Below are 6,941 nucleotides of genomic sequence, written 5' to 3' on the forward strand. Positions count from 1 at the left end.
GCCATGTTGCTAATAAACCAATGTAAACAATGAGTTATTAAAAAAATTTCGTTGAATTTAAGATTTACTTTATTTGAATAAACTTCACAGTTTATGGTAAAATGTTCACCAACCAAATCTAAGTGCCAAAATTCGTTGAAATTAACTTGGGAACACAATGGCAGTAGTATACGTAATTTTTGAAAGCTAATCGCAAAGAAATTATGAACCAATATTTCAAAGTAAAACCTGTTAATTTACAAATAAAACTTTAAACCTTTAATACAAAATCCTCAAAATAAGTGTTAGGTTAGGTTAGGTACAGTGGCAGTCCGATATTTTAGGCTATTTTAGATTATTCAGTCCATTGTGATACCACAGTACTGAACTTCTCTCTTATCTCTTTGTGCTGTTCGATTCTATGTTAAGCTCCTTTTTATAGCCAAGACCGTACGACTTTCCACTTTGCAGTGAAACCTCTTAGGGAGGCTTTGAAACTCTCAAAAATATCACCAGCATTACTGACAGGAGATAATCCACCGCTGCAAAAAAATATATGCTCTGATTTTAATTCTAATTTCTGTTATAAATAGTCTATGATATCGAACTTCGAATGCAAAAATAAAATTTTGCAAAAATTGACCAGAACAATTTTTTTGAAAAAATATTTGAATTTTAAGTTTTATTTGGTCGAAAATGGGGTTAAATTACATGGATGGTGTAAAAGAAATGGTCCGATTTTGGCCAAGTTATATATTTTGTGTAGGTTTTGGTGATGGTTTTTGAAGTAAAACCAAAAAAAAAAAAAAACAATGAGCAAATAAAAAGATTGACAATTTTGTAAATTTTGCGGATTTTTTGGGATGGGATACAAAGGACCACAAAAACTATTTCTCGAGTTTGTTCTCCTATAATTGTTTTTTTTTGTTTTTTGATTACATAGCTTATCAGTGAATCAAAAAATAAAAAAAAAATCTTGATAAAACTTTCTAAAGAAATAAAATAAAGAAAAAAATTTCTATAGAAATAAAATTTTGGCCATATGGAGGCATACTAAATACCTGTACACCCCCAAAAAAATATATATACTATTTTGAGGATTAGTCCAAACAAAATATTATTTGTATTGTTCAAACATATTATGTTTCACCTTAGCCATGCACTGGTAGAAAAAAATCAATTAAATTTTCTGTGTGTATATATATTATAAAGGCGTCAATTTATTACTTCCATTCTTTTACTTGCAGCATACTTTCTACGTCTCTCTTTCTAAACACATATATGTTTATAGGATATTTCTAAGTTAATATATGTTTGCATCCAAGCATATTATATTTACAAAAATTTTATATCCCAAACATAATACGTTCTAACATATTAACATATATGTCCCAAACATAATATGTTCTAATATATTAACATATATACTTGCACTTAAAAAATATTGTGTTAGAACATTTGAGTTCCAAACATATAATTTTTGCACCCAAAAATATGAAAAACTGTTTTTTCGTCCGTGTATACACCAGTTTGGTTCTTAATCGGTTTATATCAAAGCTTCCCAAACTAATTTGCTTTGCGAGGCCTCTAAGAAAAGCAAATTTCATCCGATCCGGCTGAAATTTGGTACATGGTGTTAGATATGGTCTCTAACAACCATGCAAAAATTGGTTCACATCGGTCCATAATTATATATAGCCCCCATATAAACCGATCCCCCGATTTGGCATGCAGAGCCTCTAAGAGAAACAATTTTCATCCGATCCGCCTGAAATTTGGTACATGGTGTTAGATATGGTCTCTAACAACCATGCAAAAATTGGTCCATATCGGTCCATAATTATATATAGGTCCCATATAAACCGATCCCCAGATTTGACCTCCGGAGCACCTTGGAAGAGCAAAATTCTTCCCATTCGGTTGAAATTTGGTACGTGATGTTAGTATAAGGTATCCAACAACCATGCAGGAATTGGTTCCTATCAGTCCATAATTATATATAGCTCCCATATAAACCGATCCCCAGATTTGACCTCCGGTGACTTTTGGAGAAGCAAAATTCATCCGATCTGGTTGAAATTTGGTACGTGGTGGTAGTATATGATATTTAACAACCATGTGAGTTGAAATTTGTGGATGACAGTCTTTCGTAGTAGTTTCTACGCAATCCATGGTGGAGGGTACATAAGATTCGGCCTGGCCGAACTTACGGCCGTATATACTTCTTATTCTGTAGGAAGCAGTTCGTACAGTTTGCAGGGACGATTTCTAGTACGAGGGTAGTATCCAGAGAAGTTCCCCAAGGGTCGGTATTGGTTCCATTATTCTTCAATATGTACATAAATGATATATTCAATGTACTGAACGTCATAAGTGTCCATTTATATGCCGACGATTTACAATTTCTTGCTTCTTCGGATAGTAATAATTTGAATAGTCTGGTGTCAATGGTTCAAAACAATCTCCATAGCATTGAGGATTGGTGTAGGGAAAATTTTATTCTTTTCAACGCTACTAAGTCCAAAGCTATGGCTTTTTTTAATGCTGTTGGAGTTGCTATTAGTTGGCCTAATTTGTTAATTGGTCACCATTATTTGGAATATGTGCCAAGTGTGACCACCTTGGGATTTCATATAGACAACAAATTAAGCTTTGATGGACATATCAACAAGGTGATTTCCCAATTGACATTTGGGAAATACAATTTATGAAATCTGTGTTTGGAAAATTTTTGTAAAATAAATGTATTATTTTTTTGTTTGTGTATCAACCGATATAGACCAACTTGTCCACAATTAGACGAAGGCATATACTGAAATTGCGTACCAAATTTCAAAAGGATCGGATTAAATTTGCACTTGCAGGAAGCGCAGGAAATCAAATTTGGTCATCGGTTTATATGTGGGCTATATACGTCAGGGTTGGCCTGTCGCAAACTGTGACTTTTGCGACATATATTTATGACGGTATAATACGTATGTCGCAAAAGTCGTAAACCTAATGTAAAAAACCTAATCTTGAATTAAAGAAATTATGAATAGTTTTTAATTTAATTTAATTAAAAGGGATGCAAAATATGTTTTATATTGTATTTATTCAAAACTCTACTAGTTTTACATCTCTCATTCGCAACTTCAAACTATTCTGGGTTTGTGTGGTCCGTAATGGTCCACCCAACCCTTAGTTTCATCAGCGAATGATTAGCTACAATTTTCAAAAATTTTAATTAGTATGGAAATTGGCTCTAATAAGCCAAAAAGTGATTTTATAAAATTCTCTCTAAGCAAAATTCACTTATGCAAGACTTAAGTAACATAGTTTTCCTCCCTTCCTGTTTCTGCAGAAATTATGGAAAGAAAGAATGAGCGAATACCGATCGTCTCGTATACTGCGCCATCAAGTAGTTCATAGTAATTTTGGATTGGAGTCTCCATTTGAAATAACTCTATTCTCAAGTTTTCTAACACGTTAATAACTTTGGTAGCTGAAAATTACCACTTAATTTGTAATTTTCAAATCTACACACTATTTGCTGGTTTATTCTGAAAATTTAATTTATAATCAATTAAGAGATTTTTGTTGTTTTTAATCAATGCTTATTATATTATATAAACAACAAGTATATAGGGTCGTAAGTTCGGCCAGGCCGAATGTTATGTACCCTCCACTATGGATACCATAGAAACTTGTACTAACATACTCGTAAAGGCTGTCATCCACAATCGAATTACTTGGGTTGCGGTAACACTTGCCGATTGCAAGGTATTTTAAAACTTCTTAACCCCATCTTCTAAATTGTAAGTTAAATACGCATATAATTCAGTTTGACAAAATTTTCTATAGAAATAAAATTTTGACAAAATTTTCTATAGAAATAAAATTTTGACAAAATTTTTTACAGAAATAAAATTTTGACAAAATTTTCTATAGAAATAAAATTTTGACAACATTTTCTATATAAATAAAATCTTGACAAAATTTTCTATAGTAATAAAATTTTGAGAAAATTTTCAATAGAAATAAAATTTTGACGAAATTTTCTATAGAAATAAAATTTTTACAAAATTTTCTATAGAAATAAAATCTTGACAAAATTTTGTATAGTAATAAAATTTTTACAAAATTTTATATAGCAATAAAATTTTCTATAGAAATAAAATCTTGACAAGATTTTCTATAGTAATAAAATTTTGACACCATTTTCTATAGAAATAAAATTTTGACAAAATTTTCTATAGAAATAAAATTTTGACAAAATTTTCTGTAGAAAAAAAAAATTAAACAAAAAAAATCTATAGAAAAAAAAAATTGACAAAATTTTTTATAGATATAAAATTTTGACAACATTTTCTATAGAAATAAAATTTTGACAAAAGTTTCTATAAAATAAAATTTTGACAAAATTTTCTATAGAAATATAATTTTGACAAAATTTTCTATAGAAATAAAATTTTGACAACATTTTCTATGGAAATAAAATTTTGACAAAGCTTTCTATAGAAATAAAATTTTGACAAAAGTTTCTATAGAAATAATATTTTGACAAAATTTTCTATAGAAATAACATTTTGACAATGTTTTCTATAAAAATAAAATTTTGGTAGATTATTTTTGGCTCGAGTGGCAACCATGATTATGAACCGATATCATATGCTGACACCACGTACCAAATTTCAACCGGATCGGATGAAATTTGCTTCTCTTAGAGGCTCCGCAAGCCAAATCTGGGGATCGGTTTATATGGGGCTATATATAATTATGGACCGATATGGACCAATTCCTGCATGGTTGTTGGATACCACATACTAACACCACGTACCAAATTTCAACCGGATCGGATGAATTTTGCTCCTCTAAGAGGCTCCGGAGGTCAAATCTGGGGATCGGCTTATATGGGGGCTATATATAATTATGGACCGATATGGACCAATTTTGGCGTGGCTGTTAGAGACAATATACTAACACCACGTACCAAATTTCAATCGGATCGGATGACTTTTGCTCCTCTAAGAGGTTCCGGAGGTCAAATCTGGGGATCGGTTTATATGGGGGCTATATATAATTATGGGCCGATGTGGAGCAATTTTTGCATGGTCGTAAGAGACCATATACTAACACCATGTACCAAATTTCAGCGGGATCGGATCAAATTTGGTTTTCTTAGGGGCTCCGCAAGCCAAATCGGGGGATCGGTTTATATGGGGGCTATATGTAATTATAGACCGATATGGACCAATTTCTGTATGGTTATTAGAGACCACATACTAACATCCTGTACCAAATTTCAGCCGGATCGGATGAAATTTGCTTCTCTTAGAGCAATCGTAAGCCAAATTTCGGGGTCCGTTTATATGGGGGCTATACGTAAATGTGGACCGATATAGACCAATTTTTGCATGGTTGTTAGAGACCATATACTAACACCATGTACCAAATTTCAGCCGGATCGGATGAAATTTGCTTCTCTTAGAGGCCTCGCAAGCCAAATTTGGGGGTCCGTTTATATGGGGGCTATACGTAAAAGTCGAGCGATATGGCCCATTTGCAATACCATCCGACCTACATCAATAACAACTAATTGTTCCAAGTTTCAAGTCGATAGCTTGTTTCGTTCGGAAGTTAGCGTGATTTCAGGGAGCCACCGTGGTGCAATGGTTAGCATGCCCGCCTTGCATACACAAGGTCGTGGGTTCGATTCCTGCTACGACCGAACACCAAAAAGTTTTTCAGCGGTGGATTATCCCACCTCAGTAATGCTGGTGACATTTCTGAGGGTTTCAAAGCTTCTCTAAGTGGTTTCACTGGAATGTGGAACGCCGTTCGGACTCGGCTATAAAAAGGAGGTCCCTTGTCATTGAGCTTAACATGGAATCGGGCAGCACTCAGTGATAAGAGAGAAGTTCACCACTGTGGTATCACAATGGACTGAATAGTCTAAGTGAGCCTGATACATCTGGCTGCCATATAACCTAACCTAGCGTGATTTCAACAGACGGACATGCTTAGATCGACTCAGAATTTCACCACGACCCAGAATATAGGAATATACTTTATGGGGTCTTAGCGTAATATTTCGATGTGTTACAAACGGAATGACAAAGTTAATATACCCCCCATCATATGGTGGAGGGTATAAAAAGAAAAAAATTATATTGGCGTTAACATGTTTTTACTATTAATTTGGGTCTTCTTTATCTCTGCATTGCTTGGCGCATGTGATACAGACCATATTTGATATATGTAATTATGGACCGATATGAACCAATTTTTGCATAGCTATTAATGGCTCTCAATAGTCTAAAAGTCGTTAAATCGAACGATATAGGCGGCCAATTTACCGGTCCCGAAAGTTAAATAAAATTTTCACCAAACTGGCGTCTCGACAACTCTATTATTATGCTTGCTATGTGATTGAAACCACAGACCATGAATGCAAGTCAAACTCTTGCAGTTTGTTATCTCACGGTAGCGCTCACCATTCACAGTTACACAGTTACGAATCGCATCATCTTTGAAGAAGTACGGTACAATGGTGTGGCACCAGTCCATCAACCTCACCAAGCGGTGGCTTTTTCTGGATGCACTGGTATATTTTGCAATGCTTCTGGCTCATCTTCACTACAAAATCGAAAATTCTGCTTATTTACGAGTCGACAATTAGCTTCGATGCTTAACATAATTTTTCGGTAAAAAATATTTGATATTTGGCTTTCTTAATAGAGTACGCATTTTGATAATAATTTTTTTTTTTTTTGTTATGTTTTCACATTTTTTTAATAATTTATTTGGGATAACATTTTTAAAACTAGATAATGAATTAACCGTGAACGCCAGCTGAGGCGGATGATTGGGCATTGGCATTAGCTATACCACCACCATATCCAGAACCTTGTGCTTTGGCAGAAGCACTAGAGCTAGCTGAGGCACCAACTTTACCACCACCAAAACCGCCACCACCGAAA

This window comes from Haematobia irritans, chromosome 2 (genome assembly GCF_050003625.1).
Source record: "Haematobia irritans isolate KBUSLIRL chromosome 2, ASM5000362v1, whole genome shotgun sequence".
NCBI classification, from domain to species: Eukaryota; Metazoa; Arthropoda; class Insecta; order Diptera; family Muscidae; genus Haematobia; species Haematobia irritans.